Source organism: Limanda limanda, chromosome 21 (genome assembly GCF_963576545.1).
Source record: "Limanda limanda chromosome 21, fLimLim1.1, whole genome shotgun sequence".
Classification (NCBI taxonomy): domain Eukaryota; kingdom Metazoa; phylum Chordata; class Actinopteri; order Pleuronectiformes; family Pleuronectidae; genus Limanda; species Limanda limanda.
In genome coordinates, this window is record NC_083656.1 from 19,612,779 (window position 1) to 19,632,806 (window position 20,028).

Here is a 20,028-nt window from a genome sequence, read left to right on the forward strand (position 1 = left end):
CCACCTCGCAGTAAGTCTGACTGACTGTTTCATCATCTGTGGCTGACCACAAAAAAAAGGCAAACTCTGACTCAAAGACAGTCACTTTATTTTTCATATGTTTATTACTTATTTATGTTCCAAGATCCTAATCAACTTTATCATTGTTCTTTTCCTCAGTTTTAACACAGCAGAAATTCATGCTCTCTCTCTTTTTTCCCTTAGACAGAGAAAGTGTTACAACCAGACAAATTAAGAGTGAAGGCTGTAGGTCAGCAAGCCGCCAAACGCTTTCATGATTTTCCCGAAGGAGCAGAGGGCAAAAGGTGTGGCAGAGCTCAGAAACTCAGACTGTGCTGGTGTCTAAAAAACTCATTGTACAATGAGTAGGGGTCTTTGATCTGTATGTTTGAGACTCTCTGTGTCAAATAAACTTTTCCACAGTTTGGTAAAAGATGTATAAGCTTAGTGCCGTCATCCATCGAGCAGTGTCAAAGACAAGCACATTTAAAATGATCCTTCGAACTTTAATTATTGACATCTTGTATAGCGTGTGAGTATTTCCTTGTGCACCCTAATGTCTGGTTAGTTCGTTGCAATAAACTCATTCAAACCAACAAGTCGCAGTTTCAGTCTCTTCTTTATATCACTAACCATTGACATATTTATGTAACGTAGTAGAGAACTATGTGTTGACATAAAGCTCAGTTTTATTAAGTGAGCAGTCTGGGACCACAGTGCCTCTGCTCCCTGTGTGATCAGCAGACCTGCTGGCAGTGTGGCTCGGGCGTTAGAGTAAGTTAACTTTCACCATACATATACGAATTAGGAAAATAGCCAAAGTCAGGTATGCAGTATACTCAATCCCAAAGTTTGTACTTAACTTGATATTTAATTGGATGAAAAGAGGCAATGTTAACAACCTGTCCAAATACACTGCTCCAGTTAATGGCTGTAAAATAAAGTTAACACTTTCTATGATATAATCACTGTTTGGGTATCATGGGATAATCAATAAATAAATGTCTATATTCCTTTTTTCACTTCTCATTTAGGTCAGAAAGTACAATTATGCCTAGACCACAAGAGGAGGTAAAGTGTGGGGGAAAAGTATAAAAACAAATAGGTCACCGCATTTGGGTATGTATAAAAAATAAAAAACGTAGAACCCTGTACATCAAGAGAGTTGTATTCTAGTTATATTGTAGATACGTGTTTGTTTTTTGTTGTATTCTACATTAGTTTTAACAATTTTTGTACATTGATAAGTTTAAAATTTGGGATAAAAGTTTTATTTTTGTTATTTATTGAATACAGGTTTGGGTTCTTTGTTTTATTCTAGAAAAGATTAAACTATGTTTGTAGATAAATATGTTTTGAATCTTGTTTTGTAGATAAGCTTTAGTTCTTGTATTGTAGATAAGTTTTAGTTCTTGTTTTGAAGATAAGTTTTAGTTGTTGTATTGTAGATACATTTCATCTGTTTTTATGTGTAGATATGCTTAATCCTTATTTTGTACATAAGTACTATTTTTCTCGATTTTTATCTTCACTGAATAATTCATTTTAATTTGGTTTAACTCAGTATATGAACGGATCCAAGATGGATTTCCCTCTTCCAAGGTTAAACACAAGTTTAATTTTGTGCGTTCACTTTATGCTTTGTTCAGAACACACATGGTTTGCTAATACTAAGTTATTAATAAATTATTTGATAATTCATCTTTTATAGATTTTTTGGGTTCAACAGTATTCAAAGTGGGTGACTGCAACGCCAAGTTGTCTGACAGCTTATCTGTTTTAATTTCCAGGTACAAAAAAGTAATTTTCTCCATCCGCCTCCAAATGCTGCACATCTTTTTCTCTTTCTCTCTGCTACAGTTTACTGTGCAGGAGGTGGCTGACCTGAGGACCTGCAGTGGGATTAATCATCTTTCAGCAACTCAAGACTTGACTACACTTAACGCAACATAAATTTAACAGACTGACACATATCTTTATTTTTCTCAATCTTCAAATATCTTGCTACTGATTTAAAGGTTCAGTGTGTAAGATTTAGGTGAAGGAGATTTATTGGCTGAAATATTATATATATATATAATAGTGATATTTTCACCAGTGGGTTTTTTCTAAGTGTGACTAATATTGTGCTAGATTGGGCAAATTTTATCAAAATACGTTATATTTACATCAGGAGTGGGTCCTCTGTACGGAGGCCACCAAGTTTTTTACAGTAGCCCAAACTAGACAAACTTAACACCTTTTAAGACAACTGAAGGATACCACTGGTTCTCTCTGATGTTTGAAATGGAGCGTGAGGTGAGGGGTATTCAGCTGCAACATGCAACTTCACCACTATATGTCACTTAATTCTACCCACTGAATAGCTGCCTGCTGTTGTATGTATTTTAGTGTATTTCAGGTTTAAAGAATAAAGTGACACACTTACTGGGCTAAGAAAATACTTTTCTTTAATTTCTAATTATTACGACTTCACATCAACAGACAGATCAAACGATAAAGACAGATTTTTGATTTATCAAATATTTTGCCCACAGTGCATCAAAATGTTTTACTATAAACAGATACTGGAAATTCTATATTAATCACCACATTAGAAACAAAATAAGGCACACATGGAATAACATTACAGGAAAAAACAGATACACTGCCAGTGGTTATATATCCTCACATATATACCTCATGGATTGTTCTGCAGATGACACCCAGCTCTACCTTTCCAACAAACCTACCTCCCCCTCTGCCTTCAGGAAATCAAATCCTATTCCTCCTACAACTTCCTCACACTAAACAGTGGTAAAACCAAATCCACCTTGTCAAAATCAAACAGTTTTTCCTTCACCATTGAAAATTCTGTAGTTTTTCCCTCCCCTCAGGTTAAGAGTCTTGGTGTCAACAAATAATCACAAAACAGCTAAACAAGAGCTTTTCTTTACACCCTCATTTTCTGCCTGGAGTCAACAAGCAGCTTCAACTAACATGCAAATAGCTAACTTAATTTGAATACCAACAGACAAAGTTCAGAGGAATTGTGCTTGTAAATTTCTTCTGATTCCGCCCCCACGGAGACCCGGGCCAGCATCCCTGGGGAGAGGAAACATTTTAAAAAGTTTTTCTTTTTAAAGTCAATCAATCAATCAAGTTTTATTTGTATAGCCCACATTCACAAATCACAATTCGTCTCATAGGGCTTTAACATGGTGTGACATCCTCTGTCCTTAACCCTCAACAAGAGTAAGGAAAAACTACTAAAAACCCTTTTAACAGGTAAAAATATATAGAAACCTCAGAGAGAGCCACATGTGAGGGATCCCTCTCCCAGGACGGACAGAAGTGCAATAGATGTCAAGTGTTAAGAAAACATCATCAGGATTAGAGTTTTTAGCAGCATCGATGAGGGTAAACATTTTTTCAATACTATAAGTGAAGCAGTCCTGCTGCAATCATAGTCTCTGGTCAGCAGCAAGATCCCGATCCAGCATCAGGATGGGATCCACTATAGTCCACAGTTATTGTCCACTGCCGCCAGTTAGAATCCATTATCAGCTGCCGCCTCGGTCGTGGTCCACCATCAGCCGATGCCAGCGAGACAAAGGATCCTCCATTACCACTACGATCAGCAGGCACGATACAGAATCCACCGAACTGGATCCACCATTGCGACCTCTGACGCGCGATCCACAATCATATCCATGGTGCGGCCACAGCAGTGGCCCTGCATCCGCGGGCGCTAAGGCACAGAAACTCCGGGAAAGGGGTCAAGTTAGTAACATGTACTGATGAGATAAGAATTACCTTGATGTGTTAGGGATGGAGAAAAGGAAGGACAAGCAGGAAAGAGAAGCTCTGTGTGTCTTGTGTCATAAATTCCACTAATTAGCTCTAACTATAAGCTTTATCAAAAGGAAGGTTTTGAGTCTACTTTTAAATGAACAGAGCGTGTCTGCTTCCCTAACTGAAAGTGAGAGATTATTCCACAGGAGTGGGGCTTGATGGCTAAAAGCTCTGGCTCCTACTCTACTTTTAGAGACTTTAGGGACGACAAGTAAACCTGAATTCTGGGATCGGAGTGCTCTAGTAGGTTGATATGGTATTAACATCTCTTTAAGGTAAAAAGGTGCCATATCATTAAGGGCCTTGAAGGTGAGGAGGAGAATTTTAAATTCTATTCTTGATTTAACAGGAAGCCAGTGTAGCGATGCTAATACTGGGGAAATGTGCTCTCTTTTCTTAGTTCTTGTCAGGACACGTGCTGCGGCATTTTGGACCAGCTGCAGAGTCTTTAACGACTTACTGCTGATAATAATGAATTACAATAGTCCAGTCTCAATGTAACAAAGGCGTGGACTAGTTTTTCTGCATCTTTTTGCGAAAGGACATGTCTGATTTTTGAGATATTACGCAAGTGGAAAAAGGCGGTCCTAGAAATTTGTTTTAAGTGACTATTAAAGGACAAATCAGGATCGAAGATCACTCCCAAGTTCCTGACTGTTTCATTGGAAGCAAGGGCAATGTCATCTAGCGCAGCTATATCATTAGATAATGTTTCTCTGAGGTGTTTAGGGCCGAGTATTATAACCTCAGTTTTATCTGAGTCTAATAAGAGAAAATTGCGGGTCATCCAGGTTTTTATGTCCTTGAGACATGCTTGAAGTTTAGTTAATTGATTACTTTGATCAGGTTTTATTGACAAATATAACTGGGTGTCATCCGCATAACAGTGAAAATTTACCGAGTGTGTCCTGATAATGTTTCCTAGTGGAAGCATATATAATGAGAATAAAATTGGGCCGAGCACAGACCCCTGTGGAACACCATGGTTAACTTTGGTGCGCACAGATGACTCATCATTAATTTGTACGAATTGGGAGCGATCAGAAAAATAAGATTTAAACCAGTTTAGGGCCGTTCCTTTAATGTTAATTAACTGTTTTAGTCTTTGTAATAAAATTTGATGGTCAATTGTGTCGAATGCTGCACTGAGATCTAACAGAACAGGGCCAGACACAAGTCCCTGATCTGAAGCTATTAGAAGGTCATTAGTGACTTTTGCCAGGGCTGTCTCTGTGCTGTGATTGGTTCTAAACCCAGACTGAAAGTCTTCATATATATTATTTTCCTGGAGAAACTCACACAGCTGATTGGCTACAACTTTTTCTAAGATTTTAGAGAGGAAGGGGAGATTGGATATTGGCCTGTAATTTGCTAAAACCTCTGGGTCTAGGGTGGGTTTTTTGAGTAGGGGTTTGATAACAGCTATTTTAAAAGACTGTGGTACATAACCTGATGATAATGACAGATTTATTGTGTTAAGTAACAAACTATCTATTAGGGGCAGAATTTCTTTAAGTAATTTAGTTGGAATCGGATCTAAGATACAGGTTGTTGGTTTAGAACCTGAGATTATTTTGGTAAACTGATCACGGGTGATCAGAGAGAAGCTGTCTAAGTAATGGGAAGGATTCTCAGCCGTTTCTGAGATCTCTGTTGTTGGGAGGGTATTAGTGCCAATTGAGGGCAGGAGATGGTTGATTTTATTTCTAATAGTTAGAATTTTATCATTAAAAAAGGTCATAAAGATATTGCTATTTAGGGATCGAGGAATACTGGGTTCGGTGGAGGTGTGACTCTCTGTCAGCCTGGCTACAGTGCTGAAGAGAAACCTTGGGTTGTTTTTATTCTCTTCTATTAGCTTTGAATAATAGGCAGCTCTTGCTTTGTGGAGAGCCTTTTTATATTCTTTAACACTACTCTTCCAGTCTAGGAGATTTTCAACACTGTTGCTGGAGCGCCACTTCCTTTCTAATTTTCTTGATATTTGATTCAACTCATGTGTCTTGGAATTATACCACGGAGCTAATTGACTATGTTTTACACATTTCTTTTTTAGAGGCGCTATTGAGTCTAATGTTAATCGTAACGAGTCTGCAGAGCTATCTACGAGGTGGTCAATCTCAATAGAGCTCGGGTTTTTAAAGAATTTGTTGTTTATGTCGATGGATAATACGGGTTTAAATGTAATCGGAATTATTTCCTTGAATTTAGCTATAGCACTATCAGGTAGACATCTAGAAAATGAGTTTTTTATTAGGGGCATATATTCAGATAATGAAAAATCGAAGGTTATTAAATTATGGTCTGATAGTACTGGATTGCGCGGAAGTACTGTTAAATGTTCAATTTTGACACCGTATGATAATACAAGGTCAAGTGTGTGGTTACAACAATGAGTAGGTTGATGTACACACTGACTGAAACCAATTGAGTCTAGTATTGAAATAAATGCTAAGCTCAGGCTATCTTTATTATTGTCAACATGAAAAGTCACCAACAATAATAATTTTATCGGTCTTTAGGACTAGATTTGATAAAATGATGATGTGTGATGAAAAATTCAAGAATTTAACCATTTCTTCCAAAAAAGGCTTATCTCCCTGTTTCCTACGCTTTTCTGACACTTGGGCTGACATGTGATGAAAAAGTCAGAAATCTTAATCAATGCTTCCAAAAAAGGCTTATCTCCCCGTTTCCAGCTGTTTAGTGACATTTAGGATGATGTGTGATGAAAAATTCAAGAATTTAACCATTTCTTCCAAAAAAGGCTTATCTCCCTGTTTCCAGCGCTTTTCTGACACTTGGGCTGACATGTGATGAAAAAGTCAGAAATCTTAATCAATGCTTCCAAAAAAGGCTTATCTCCCCGTTTCCAGCTGTTTAGTGACATTTGGGATGATGTGTGATGAAAAATTCATGAATTTAACCATTTCTTCCAAAAAAAGGCAGATCTCCCTGTTTCCAGCGCTTTTCTGACACTGGAGCTGATATGTGATGAAAAAGTCAAAATGTTTAACATTGCTTCCAAAAAAGGCTTATCTCTCCGTTTCCAGCTGTTTAGTGACATTTGGGATGATGTGTGATGAAAAATTCAAGAATTTAACCATTTCTTCCAAAAAAGGCTTTTCTCCCTGTTTCCTGCGCTTTTCTGACACTTGGGCTGACATGTGATGAAAAAGTCAGAAATCTTAATCAATGCTTCCAAAAAAGGCTTATCTCCCCGTTTCCAGCTGTTTAGTGACATTTAGGATGATGTGTGATGAAAAATTCAAGAATTTAACCATTTCTTCCAAAAAAGGCTTATCTCCCTGTTTCCAGCGCTTTTCTGACACTTGGGCTGACATGTGATGAAAAAGTCAGAAATCTTAATCAATGCTTCCAAAAAAGGCTTATCTCCCCGTTTCCAGCTGTTTAGTGACATTTGGGATGATGTGTGATGAAAAATTCAAGAATTTAACCATTTCTTCCAAAAAAAGGCAGATTTCCCTGTTTCCAGCGCTTTTCTGACACTGGAGCTGATATGTGATGAAAAAGTCAAAATGTTAACCATTGCTTCCAAAAAAGGCTTATCTCCCCGTTTTCAGCTGTTTAGTGACATTTGGGATGATGAGTGATGAAAAATTCAAGAATTTAACCATTTCTTCCAAAAAAGGCTTATCTCCCTGTTTCCTGCGCTTTTCTGACACTTGTGCTGACATGTGATGAAAAATTCAGAAATCTTAACCATTGCTTCCAAAAAAGGCTTATCTCCCCGTTTCCATCTGTTTAGTGAGATTTGGGATGATGTGTGATGAAAAATTCAAGAATTTAACCATTTCTTCCAAAAAAAAAGGCAGATCTCCCTGTTTCCAGCGCTTTTCTGACACTGGAGCTGATATGTGATGAAAAAGTCAAAATGTTTACCATTGTTTCCAAAAAAGGCTTATCTCCCCGTTTCCAGCTGTTTAGCGACATTTGGGATGATGAGTGATGAAAAATTCAAGAATTTAACCATTTCTTCCAAAAAAGGCTTATCTCCCTGTTTCCTGCGCTTTTCTGACACTTGTGCTGACATGTGATGAAAAATTCAGAAATCTTAACCATTGCTTCCAAAAAAGGCTTATCTCCCCGTTTCCAGCTGTTTAGTGAGATTTGGGATGATGTGTGATGAAAAATTCAAGAATTTAACCATTTCTTCCAAAAAAAGGCAGATCTCCCTGTTTCCAGCGCTTTTCTGACACTGGAGCTGATATGTGATGAAAAAGTCAAAATGTTAACCATTGCTTCTAAAAAAGGCTTATCTCCCCGTTTCCAGCTGTTTAGTGACATTTGGGATGATGTGTGATGAAAAATTCAAGAATTTAACCATTTCTTCCAAAAAAGGCTTATCTCCCTGTTTCCTGCGCTTTTCTGACACTTGGGCTGACATGTGATGAAAAAGTCAGAAATCTTAATCAATGCTTCCGAAAAAGGCTTATCTCTCCGTTTCCAGCTGTTTAGTGACATTTGGGATGATGTGTGATGAAAAATTCAAGAATTTAACCATTTTTTCCAAAAAAAGGCAGATCTCCCTGTTTCCAGCGCATTTCTGACACTGGAGCTGATATGTGATGAAAAAGTCAAAATGTTAACCATTGCTTCCAAAAAAGGCTTATCTCCCCGTTTCCAGCTGTTTAGTGACATTTGGGATGATGTGTGATGAAAAATTCAAGAATTTAACCATTTCTTCCAAAAAAGGCTTATCTCCCTGTTTCCTGCGCTTTTCTGACACTGGAGCTGATATGTGATGAAAAAGTCAAAATGTTAACCATTGCTTCCAAAAAAGGCTTATCTCCCCGTTTCCAGCTGTTTAGTGACATTTGGGATGATGTGTGATGAAAAATTCAAGAATTTAACCATTTCTTCCAAAAAAGGCTTATCTCCCCGTTTCCTGCGCTTTTCTGACACTTGGGCTGACATGTGATGAAAAAGTCAGAAATCTTAATCAATGCTTCCAAAAAAGGCTTATCTCCCCGTTTCCAGCTGTTTAGTGACATTTGGGATGATGTGTGATGAAAAATTCAAGAATTTAACCATTTCTTCCAAAAAAAGGCAGATCTCCCTGTTTCCAGCGCTTTTCTGACACTGGAGCTGATATGTGATGAAAAAGTCAAAATGTTAACCATTGCTTCCAAAAAAGGCTTATCTCCCCGTTTCCAGCTGTTTAGTGACATTTGGGATGATGTGTGATGAAAAATTCAAGAATTTAACCATTTCTTCCAAAAAAGGCTTATCTCCCTGTTTCCTGCGCTTTTCTGACACTTGGGCTGACACGTGATGAAAAAGTCAGAAATCTTAATCAATGCTTCCAAAAAAGGCTTATCTCCCCGTTTCCAGCTGTTTAGTGACATTTGGGATAATGTGTGATGAAAAATTCAAGAATTTAACCATTTCTTCCAAAAAAGGCTTATCTCCCTGTTTCCAGCGCTTTTCTGACACTGGAGCTGATATGTGATGAAAAAGTCCAAATGTTAACCATTGCTTCCAAAAAAGGCTTATCTCCACGTTTCCAGCTGTTTAGTGACATTTGGGATGATGAGTGATGAAAAATTCAAGAATTTAACCATTTCTTCCAAAAAAGGCTTATCTCCCTGTTTCCTGCGCTTTTCTGACACTTGGGCTGACATGTGATGAAAAAGTCAGAAATCTTAACCATTGCTTCCAAAAAAAGCTTATCTCCCCTTTTCCAGCTGTTTAGTGACATTTGGGATGATGTGTGATGAAAAATTCAAGAATTTAACCATTTCTTCCAAAAAAGGCTTATCTCCCTGTTTCCTGCGCTTTTCTGACACTTGGGCTGACATGTGATGAAAAAGACAGAAATCTTCACCATTGCTTCCAAAAAAGGCTTATCTCCCCGTTTCCAGCTGTTTAGTGACATTTGGGATCAGGGCTGGACTGGGAGAACAAAACGGCCCGGGCATTTTTTGGCTCAGACCGGCCCACATAATTAGCCGAGCACATCTGCCATTAAGACATTTAGAAGACATAAGTTACGTCAATTTAAAGTAGCTCATATTAAAAGTACTTAAGTATCAAAAGTATCTGGTGTTGAAATGTACTTAAGTATCAAAAGTACAAGAACTAAAATTAAAAATGCAAATTGCTTTTTATAGTAGGTCTATACAGACACAAAACAACCCAAAATGTTTCTCCTCAAGATTTATCTCAACTGACTGAAAAATTACAACAACAATATGCATATAATGTATAATTTTACCAATTTTGAACCCTAGATGCTGAGGTTCAAATAGTAATGGACCAGTGCATCTGAACTTCTAATTAACTATAAACAAGTGCCTCTTGTGTCTGCCCAAGAACATTAATAAACCACAGTATAACCACTATACTATAGGCACACAAAATAAGACACTATCTCTTATCCTATTCTAGAGGAAGTAAAAGTCGTAACAAGATTTCTGAAGGTGAACCTGCGGAGGGATAGACCAACCTCTCGCGCTGCCCCCCCCCCGACGGCAAACACGCCACCGGGACCTGCACATCTCAGGAGGGAGGGGGCAGCGAGTGAGAGAGAGAGAGAGAGAGAGAGGTGCGCCGTCGGTAGAGGCGTGCGACGCCAACCTCCGCTGCTCAAGTAACGAGCCAGTTTGGAGAATGTATTGAAAATTGAAAATGCGCGCTCACATGTCTGCCTCCACTCGCTCATCATTGTCGAGTCCTCCTCGCTCGTCTCCCGGCGCACCTGCTGCTGCTGGGCAACCCGGCACCACATAGGTCCGTCAGTTTGGCACATTTAGCAGCCTCCACCTCCAGAGACTTCTGCTTTTTTTCCCCGATGCGTTTTTTACTCTTATTATCCATTTTAAGTTTCTGTTTCAGCAGCAGCCCGTCCGCGACTCCCACCGCCAATGCAATGAGGTCCCGCCCCACCCTGGTTTGTGTTGTGATTGACAGCACTGTCAGGGCTCTCTGAGCCTGTCAGCCCATGATTGATTGACAATGACAAACAATAGACCAATAATATGTGTCGATGCTGGCAACACACTGCTAGCCCTCTGTAGCCAATTGGCCGGCCCAATTGGAGGGAATTTAGAGAGGAAGAAGAGAAAAAAAACAAAACAACAACATAGCGGACCAGACCGGCCCACATTGGGTCAACGGCCCACCGGGATTATGCCCGGTATGCCCGATGGCCAGTCCACCCCTGTTTGGGATGATGTGTCATGAAAAATTCAAGAATTTAACCATTTCTTCCAAAAAAAGGCAGATCTCCCTGTTTCCAGCGCTTTTCTGACACTGGAGCTGATATGTGATGAAAAAGTCAAAATTTTAACCATTGCTTCCAAAAAAGGCTTATCTCCCCTTTTCCAGCTGTTTAGTGACATTTGGGATGATGTGTGATGAAAAATTCAAGAATTTAACCATTTCTTCCAAAAAAGGCTTATCTCCCTGTTTCCTGCGCTTTTCTGACACTTAGGCTGACATGTGATGAAAAAGTCAGAAATCTTAATCAATGCTTCCAAAAAAGGCTTATCTCCCCGTTTCCAGCTGTTTAGTGACATTTAGGATGATGTGTGATGAAAAATTCAAGAATTTAACCATTTCTTCCAAAAAAGGCTTATCTCCCTGTTTCCAGCGCTTTTCTGACACTTGGGCTGACATGTGATGAAAAAGTCAGAAATCTTAATCAATGCTTCCAAAAAAGGCTTATCTCCCCGTTTCCAGCTGTTTAGTGACATTTGGGATGATGTGTGATGAAAAATTCAAGAATTTAACCATTTCTTCCAAAAAAAGGCAGATCTCCCTGTTTCCAGCGCTTTTCTGACACTGGAGCTGATATGTGATGAAAAAGTCAAAATGTTTACCATTGCTTCCAAAAAAGGCTTATCTCCCCTTTTCCAGCTGTTTAGTGACATTTGGGATGATGTGTGATGAAAAATTCAAGAATTTAACCATTTCTTCCAAAAAAGGCTTATCTCCCTGTTTCCTGCGCTTTTCTGACACTTGGGCTGACATGTGATGAAAAAGTCAGAAATCTTAATCAATGCTTCCGAAAAAGGCTTATCTCCCCGTTTCCAGCTGTTTAGTGACATTTGGGATGATGTGTGATGAAAAATTCATGAATTTAACCATTTTTTCCAAAAAATGGCAGATCTCCCTGTTTCCAGCGCATTTCTGACACTGGAGCTGATATGTGATGAAAAAGTCAAAATGTTAACCATTGCTTCCAAAAAAGGCTTATCTCCCCGTTTCCAGCTGTTTAGTGACATTTGGGATGATGTGTGATGAAAAATTCAAGAATTTAACCATTTCTTCCAAAAAAGGCTTATCTCCCTGTTTCCTGCGCTTTTCTGACACTTGGGCTGACATGTGATGAAAAAGTCAGAAATCTTAACCATTGCGTCCAAAAAAGGCTTATCTCCCCTTTTCCAGCTGTTTAGTGAGATTTGGGATGATGTGTGATGAAAAATTCATGAATTTAACCATTTCTTCCAAAAAAAGGCAGATCTCCCTGTTTCCAGCGCTTTTCTGACACTGGAGCTGATATGTGATGAAAAAGTCAAAATGTTTACCATTGCTTCCAAAAAAGGCTTATCTCCCCGTTTCCAGCTGTTTAGTGACATTTGGGATGATGTGTGATGAAAAATTCAAGAATTTAACCATTTCTTCCAAAAAAGGCTTATCTCCCTGTTTCCTGCGCTTTTCTGACACTTGGGCTGACATGTGATGAAAAAGTCAGAAATCTTAACCATTGCGTCCAAAAAAGGCTTATCTCCCCGTTTCCAGCTGTTTAGTGACATTTGGGATGATGTGTGATGAAAAATTCAAGAATTTAACCATTTCTTCCAAAAAAAGGCAGATCTCCCTGTTTCCAGCGCATTTCTGACACTGGAGCTGATATGTGATGAAAAAGTCAAAATGTTAACCATTGCTTCCAAAAAAGGCTTATCTCCCCGTTTCCAGCTGTTTAGTGACATTTGGGATGATGTGTGATGAAAAATTCAAGAATTTAACCATTTCTTCCAAAAAAGGCTTATCTCCCTGTTTCCTGCGCTTTTCTGACACTTGGGCTGACATGTGATGAAAAAGTCAGAAATCTTAATCAATGCTTCCGAAAAAGGCTTATCTCCCCGTTTCCAGCTGTTTAGTGACATTTGGGATGATGTGTGATGAAAAATTCATGAATTTAACCATTTCTTCCAAAAAAAGGCAGATCTCCCTGTTTCCAGCGCTTTTCTGACACTGGAGCTGATATGTGATGAAAAAGTCAAAATGTTTACCATTGCTTCCAAAAAAGGCTTATCTCCCCGTTTCCAGCTGTTTAGTGACATTTGGGATGATGTGTGATGAAAAATTCAAGAATTTAACCATTTCTTCCAAAAAAGGCTTATCTCCCTGTTTCCTGCGCTTTTCTGACACTTGGGCTGACATGTGATGAAAAAGTCAGAAATCTTAATCAATGCTTCCAAAAAAGGCTTATCTCCCCTTTTCCAGCTGTTTAGTGACATTTGGGATGATGTGTGATGAAAAATTCAAGAATTTAACCATTTCTTCCAAAAAAGGCTTATCTCCCTGTTTCCAGCGCTTTTCTGACACCACTGTGATCAGACTCACTATTTTCTCTATACCCTGTTTTGACTTCTTTTTTTTTTCAAATTCGTGTATTTTAATGAAATTAGACACAGTTTGGCCCCCCAGATGACCCATGTCATCATATTGGACACAGTGGCTCAGTCATTTTATTCATTTTCATGATTTTTTTTTCCACCATGATACAGGCACTCCGCCTTAATTTTTACCAGCGAATGAGGCTCGATTTGCGGGTAGAAATCCGCCAGTCTCCGGTTGGAGGCTCCAGTGACATTTTTTCACGAAAATCTTATTGGTTTCCTGGGAAATAAAGGCCAAACTGTGCACTGCAGAGAGTGATTTTATTAATTTTCATGAAATTTGTGTCACCGAAAACTGGGTTTCAACCCTATGTCATATTTTCTCATCCCCAGAATGAGCCCATTGGACTCCATTCAACACTCTGTCATATTTGTCATATGTAAAACAGTTTGCTGTGTTTAGATCTCTCTCTCTCTCTCTCTCTCTCTCTCTCTCTCTCTCTCTCTCTCTCTCTCTCTCTCTCTCTCTCTCTCTCTCTCTGTCATGGCGGAGTGAGCGTGGAGCTGAGAGCTGTGTGTGAGTGTGAAAGGTATTGTGGGTTTAAGACTTAACTTTACTGAGCTTTATCATTTAGGTGTATGTTTATCTGTTTTTGTCTTTAGTTCTCTAGTTGTGTTTTTTTTGTTTAGATTAGTTTTGCTGTGTGAGTGTGTGAGTGTGTGCGCGCCTGTGTGCGCCTGTGCTAACAGGCAGCATGCCTGTGGCAGCGGCAGTGGCAGCAGACTTTGAGAGTCTGACTCGCCGACATGCAATCAAACTGATCCCCGCGGTGGAATGCAGTGTGGCAGAAGCCGCGCTGGCTGTGGGAGAGGTGGTCGGCTGTGACTCGGTCAGGTCGGCTTCCCGAATGAACGGAGCTATTGTCATGTTTTTAGATAGCACAACAAAGGTGAACGAGGTGGTGGAGAAGGGAGTGGTGATCCACGGGACTTTTAACCATGTTCTCCCACTTGTAAACCCAGCCACGAGGGTGATAATATCCAATGCACCCCCCTTCATTAAAAACGATACTCTGGCCAAAGAATTGTCCCGGTACGGCCAGATTGTGTCTGGAATAAAAATGGTGTCTCTGGGGAGCAAATCCTCCAAACTGAGGCACGTAGTGAGTCACCGGAGACAAGTTTACATGGTCCTCAAAGATAACACCAAGGAGATGAACATGTCTTTTTCGTTTAAAATTGAGGGGTTTAATTATGTGATTTTTGTGACATCTGAAAATATGAAGTGTTTTGAGTGCGGGCAGGAGGGGCACCTGGCCCGCTCCTGCCCGGGGAAGGGTGGAGCGCGTCGAGCTCCGGCAGCTGCGGCGGAGGCCGCGGCAGCTCCGGCCCCGGCCCCGGCCCCCGCCCCGGCCCCGGCCCCGGCTGTGGCAGCTCCGACTCCGGCCGTCACTACCGCTGCGGCAGCTCCCGCTGAGGCAGCGGCCCCCGCTGCCACTGGCGGGGAGCTTCCGCGAGCAACCCAGCCCGAGGCTGCTGTTGGCGGGGCTCCGCCGACAGAGCCTCCCGCTCCTCTGGTGGAGGGGGGGTGCTGGAGACTGAGGTAGCCTCCGAAGCCCCGGAGAGTCCGCTCCCGGAGGTGGGAGTCGAGGGGGGAACCCCCGCTGTGAACAGTGTTTCTGAGCAGGCAAGAAAAAAAACCGACAGCCAGCCAGAACCAATTGATATAGATGAAACTGAGATGGATGATGGCATGAGTGATGAAGAAATGTTTAAAATGACACAAAAACGGAAAAACTCAGGGTCAGGGCACAGCAGTGCAAAAGCATGCAAAGCAAGCCGTGGGCTGAGGTCCAGCCAGGGGTGTGTATCCCCCCCCTCTCAGGTAGACACCCAAGGCCTGACATCAAAAAATTCCTACAAACCACTAAAGGCCAGAGGCTACCATCACTTAAGGATCATTTCCCTGACTTAAAACTATTTTTAAAGTCCGCTAAACCGCTCACCAGGAAAACAGGCAGCGATGGTTTTATAACAGACCAGGAGATTTACAGACTCCGGAAACTCATGTTGAGGGTTAACTGCGAAATAGTCACTGATGATGACGAGTGTTAGAAAGTTTTTTTACTCTTCTCTTTTACTGACCTGTTTTCTGACTGTTTTTCTTTATCTTTTATCCATGTGTGATTTTAAAATCAGCACTTTGAATGTAAATGGAGCCAGAGCTGATTTTAGAAGAGCGGCTGTTTTTAAACTTATGGACATTAACAGGATAGATGTTATGTTTTTACAAGAAACCCACAGTACCGAGGACATTGAGTGTGAATGGAAGAGGGCTTTTAATGGAGAAGCGATTTTAAGTCATAAGTCCAGCTGCAGTGGGGGGTGGGGATTCTTTTTGCCAGGAGTTTTTTACCACTTTCTTTTATTGCAGAAGAGATTATTCCAGGTGTATTGTTAAAAGTAAAAGCTGAATATGAGAATATAAAGCTGGTGTTTTTAAATGTCTATGCACCCACCAATAGAGTGGACAGGATGGCACTTTTAAACATTTTAGATGAGACTGTCAAAAACTGTAGTGGTGATGATTTTATGTTTTTAGGAGGTGATTTTAACTGCACAGAAAATCCCACCTTGGACAGGAATCACTTAGAGCCACATCCCGCATCAGGTCTCAGGCTGAATCAGATAACCGAGGCACATGAACTTTGTGATGTGTGGAGGGTTTTTAACAGTAATCACAGGCAATATACCTGGAGCCATGCAAGAGACAATGTTTTATCCCTGGCTAGACTGGATCGACTCTATTGTTTTAAACACCATTTAAATATTTTTAAAAGGTGTTTTATTCAGCCTGTGGGTTTTACTGATCATTGTTTAGTCTCTTGCTCCGTTTTTATTAGAAATGTTCGTTTAAAGAGCGCCTATTGGCATTTTAACACAGCTCTTTTAAATGACCAGGCTTTTAGAAATGCTTTTAAGTTGTTTTGGTTTTCCCACAGAGAGAGCAGGCCTGCCTTCATTAGCATTCAGCAGTGGTGGGACATTGGAAAAGCTAAAATAAAACAACTTTGCCAGCAGTTCACTCGCAATGTCAGTAGAGATTTAACCCGGACAATGAGAGATCTGGAGAGACAGGTAGAAGAATTACAATCTTTAGTAGCTTCTACAGGAAATCGAGGGCATTTAGACTCCCTCAAGACCAAAAAGTCGGCTATAGCCAACCTGCTGGGCATTTCAGCACAGGGAGCTCTGGTCAGGTCCCGGTTTATGAACATCTCGCAGATGGATGCCCCCTCCCAGTTCTTCGTTGGTCTGGAGCAGAAAAATGGGCAAAGGAAGACCATTCACTGTTTACGAACGGGTAGCGGCTCTGAAGTCTCAGACGTGTCTGAGATCAGGAAGTGTGCTACCGGTTTCTATAGAGACCTCTTTAAGAGTGAGTGGTCAAGTAATCCAGATGTGCACAGCAGCTTTCTGAATGGTCTCCCTCAGGTAAGCAGGAGCAACAACACGGAGCTAGCCGCACAAATTACAAAGGAAGAGCTGCACAGAGCCACTATGAGCCTGCAGAGCGGCAAAGCTCCGGGGATAGACGGCCTTCCTGCTGATTTCTTTAAGTCATTCTGGGAAATCGTAGGACAAGATCTGCTAGAGGTAGTAAATGACAGTTTACAGAACGGAAGGCTACCTCTGAGCTGCAGGAGGGCCGTCATCACCCTGCTGCCGAAGAAGGGAGACCTACAAGAGCTAAAGAACTGGAGGCCGGTCTCTCTGTTGTGCACGGATTACAAAATCCTGTCCAAAGCTCTGGCCCTCAGACTAAGGGAGGTAATGGCGTCCGTCATCCACCCTGACCAGACTTACTGTGTGCCCGGCAGGCTCATAAGTGACAATGTCACTTTGATTCGAGATGTTTTGGACCTCTCCAGTTCATTGGCAATAGAGACTGGTCTTATTTCCATAGACCAGGAAAAGGCTTTTGACCGGGTTGAACACCAGTACTTATGGCAGACTCTGGCTGCTTTTGGGTTCAACCCAGGCTTTATAGCCATGATCCGGGTCTTCTATACAGACATTGCGAGTGTTCTTAAAATAAACGGGGGGCTGAGTGCTCCTTTTGACATTAACAGAGGGGTGAGGCAGGGCTGCTCTCTCTCTGGGATGTTGTACTCTCTGGCCATCGAGCCTCTGCTCCATAGGTTAAGGAAGGTTTTAAAAGGCGTGTGTTTCCCCCGGTGCAGTGTATCTTTTAAATTATCTGTGTATGCAGATGATCTTATTGTTCTTGTGAATACACAAAAAGACATTGATTTTTTATCTGATACTGTAAATGATTTTAATTTGATTTCTTCTGCAAAGGTGAACTGGGGGAAGAGCGAGGCTCTGATGGTTGGAGAGAAGCTGGGGGATCGGCTCAGGTTGCCTGGAGGTCTGGCCTGGCAGAAAGGAGGACTCCAATACCTCGGAGTCTTCCTGGGAGATGAGACCCACATGAGGAAGAATTGGGACAATGTCCTACAAAAGGTTAATGGTAGATTAAAAAAATGGAAGTGGCTTTTGCCAAAAATGTCGTACAGAGGCCGGACATTAATTATAAATAACCTAGTCTCATCTACCCTGTGGCACCGGCTGGCCTGTGTTGATCCTCCACCTTCTCTCCTGGCAGAGGTACAACGGGTTTTAATAGATTTCTTTTGGGGCAGGATGCACTGGATCCCACAGAGTGTCCTTTTCCTTCCTACGGAGGAGGGGGGGCAGGGCCTGGTCCACCTGGCCAGCAGGGGTGCTACCTTCCGCCTTCAGTTTGTCCAAAGATTACTGACCGGGCCAAGGGACGCTCTGTGGAGACCTCTATCCCGGTGCATCCTGCAACATTTTAACAGCCTAGGTCTGGATTTTAGCCTGTTTTTAATGAGCAATAACAACACAGTCTCACCATCTCTTCCTGGTTTTTATAAGAGTGTGTTTAAAGTCTGGAACCTTTTAAAAAAAGAGCGAAGGTTACAGGGGGACTCCCTGCACTGGCTGCTGCAGGAGCCTGTCCTGTATGGGACCATTCTAGATCCCCCCCGCTGGGCACAAGGCACCCTCTTCAGACTGCTGCAGGCTGCCGGGATCTCTACGCTGGGCCAGGTGGTGGAGCTAACTGGTCCTGAACTAGAAGATCCCACAGGGCTGACCAACAAACTGGGGACCAGATCAGAGCGAACTATGAAGAGGGTGCTGGACCACTGGAAGACAAGACTCACAGATCAAGACATCTTGCTTTTAAACTCCTTTAAAGATGGGTCCATTTCTCCCAATGTTGAGGACCCTTTCCCCGCCTCTTTTCTGGCACTGGATTTAAAGGAATGTTCTGGACCTCTGATACAGCCGGCTCGCCCGGTCTCCCTGGAGGGAGCTTCCGGAAAAAACCTATACAAACTATTGGTAAAAACACTTAACATTAAAAAACTGGACGGACGGAGAGACACTCCTTGGAGGAGCTACTTTACTGGAGCCCAGGAAACCGGACCTGAGTGGAGGTCGTTGTATAAACCTCCACTGAGCAAGAGACACGGAGACCTCCAGTGGAGGTTGCTCCACGGCATCCTGGCGGTGAACACTTTCTTATCAATAATCAAGAACACAGTGGAAGACAAATGCCCATTTTGTGATGAAAAGGAAACTCTCTTTCACTGTTTTTATGAGTGTCACCGTCTCTCTGGTTTGTTTCTGTTTTTACAAGTTGTTTTTACCAGTTTTAAAGAGGTTTTCAACAAGCAGGGTTTTATTTATGGTTTTGATAAAATCCAGAATATTGGTTGATTTCGTTTTTTATAAAGCAGCAGGTGACCTGGACTCTTTTAACGATCTGTGGTGTTTTCAAGATGTTTTATGTTCTGTGACAAATCAAGAACTTGTTTATGCTGATTATCTTGTGTGATTTCTTTTATTTATTTATTTATGGCCAAATGTGTATTTTAAAATAACTTATTAGGTGTTTCAATGTGTATTGTTTAAAAAATAGTACCTAATAAAGTTATTTTTCAAAAATCAAAAATCTCTCTCTCTCTCTCTCTCTCTCTCTCTCTCTCTATCTTTTTCTCCTCCTATATAATATCACATTGCATTTGATTGTCCTGCATCGTCACTCTGAGATCCCTGTGACTCTCTGTGTTGATAATAGTAAATATTAATATTTCTAAGTGAACTAGATCTAAATGAGACTGATCTTAATCAATAAATTGGCTATTGTTTCCCTTCTGTGAAGGGTGGTGCCCCGCGAGAACTTAAACAAACTAAAGTTATGATTTAATATTAATATTTTAAATATTAATGTTTTATATTTTATTTTGGTAACCAAATTTATTGAACGCCTAAAGGCACACCAGCTTATGGTATCACTCCTAACCATTATTGCACAACATACAATACTTGGGAGGTCTCACTCTTTGTGTCAGTGAAAAATACAATACATGGGACACTTCTAGGCACTTATAATTGTGGCAAAAATGCCACATGTGCCACACTTGTGGTTAGGAAAATACAATACATGGGAGACCAAAACTCCAACACCAGCTGAGCCCGGGGACCCACTCTTAAGCCCCCACCCTGAGTG